This window comes from Halichoerus grypus, chromosome 12, assembly GCF_964656455.1.
Source record: "Halichoerus grypus chromosome 12, mHalGry1.hap1.1, whole genome shotgun sequence".
Classification (NCBI taxonomy): Eukaryota; Metazoa; Chordata; class Mammalia; order Carnivora; family Phocidae; genus Halichoerus; species Halichoerus grypus.
The window spans coordinates 2829325-2830651 of record NC_135723.1 but is presented as its reverse complement, the minus strand read 5'-3'; the positions used below and the strand labels follow the sequence as shown (position 1 = coordinate 2830651).

Genomic DNA, 1327 nt, shown 5'->3' with positions numbered 1-1327 from the left:
AAGAGGACCCAGTGCCAAGAGAGAGAAGAGAGAAAAGCTCAGTAGGGCAAAGTCCCTGAGAGAGGAATCGTGTATTTACACAGAACAACACAGGTCAGCTTGTAACATTTCATACATAGGATTAGATATATTTGATCAGATTGTGGAAATTCACTTGCAATGTTAATTTTAACATGTTAGTTTTCTAATATATATTTCAGGAAATATTTTGTCTGCATCTCAGACAATTGACATTCTTACCTTTGAACGCAGTGGGTTGCATTAAGTTTCTCATTTTTTAGAAAGATTTTTCTTTATTTATTTGACAGAGAGAGAGAGCACAAGCAGGGGGAGCGGCAGAGGGAGAGGCAGACTCCCCACTGAGCTGGGAGCCCGATGCGGGGCTCGATCCCAGGACCCTGGGATCATGACCTGAGCCAAAGGCAGACACTTAACCATCTGAGCCACCCAGGCGCCCAAGTTTCTCATTTTGACCCACCATTGCAATCCTTAGATAAATCATACTGATTATAAGCCATATTCTACACACTACTGAGGTCCATTTACCAATGTTTCTGTATGTGTGTTTGTACATGAAGTTGCCCTATACTTGCTTTACCTCTGTTCTTGGAGAACTTTCTGTGCCAAGGCTATATTAGCACCATAAAATGAGATTGATAGGAATTCTTTCCTTATTTCCTAAAGTAGTTGTATAACATAGTTTATCTCCTTTGGTATGACTCATAAAGCCATCTGGGTCCCCTGTCTTGGGCTAAGTTAAAGGTAGGGTGATGACCCATGGCTACCAATTCATTTTCTCGCGTGGCTAGTGTTTTCTTGACATAATCTTTCTTTTTTTTTTTTTTATAATAGGCTTTAATTTTCCTTAAAATATAGCTTCCTTACTAAATTAAAACTAAGCATCTTTCATACCATTTTGATTCTTCATAGTTTGAATGATGGAACCTCTGTTACTTGATCATTTTAAAGAGTGGTTTGTGGACCGAGTCACGCTGTTTACCATGACTCAAACCTTCTGAGAAGTTCAGGAGAGCCTAGGACTTCGCAGTTGTTTTGAAGGCTGGAATTGTCCTGCTTCAAATTTTTCTTTGAACTTCAAGTAGTCTCTTCTTTTATCAAAATATTTTATCCACTGTTGGGGACAACTGGATTCAAATGAGCTTCTTAACTTCTCGCACTGAGAAGCGTCCTCTGTGTTCTCATCTAAACACTTCCAGTATTCATCCCAGGCTCCCCAGCAAGCCTGTCTTTCTTTCATAGACGGGGCTGCCATTCCTAGTGGGCTCAAGCACCCCAAGGAAGCACCTCACGCAGCGAATCAGCCCGC

The 1327-nt window shown here is 41.0% G+C and overlaps 1 pseudogene; it reads right to left on the bottom strand.

Annotated features, from left to right (window-relative positions):
• Positions 1-770: 770 nt before the first annotated feature.
• On the bottom strand, positions 771-1327 carry LOC118538350 (cytochrome c oxidase assembly factor 6 homolog pseudogene; annotated as a pseudogene).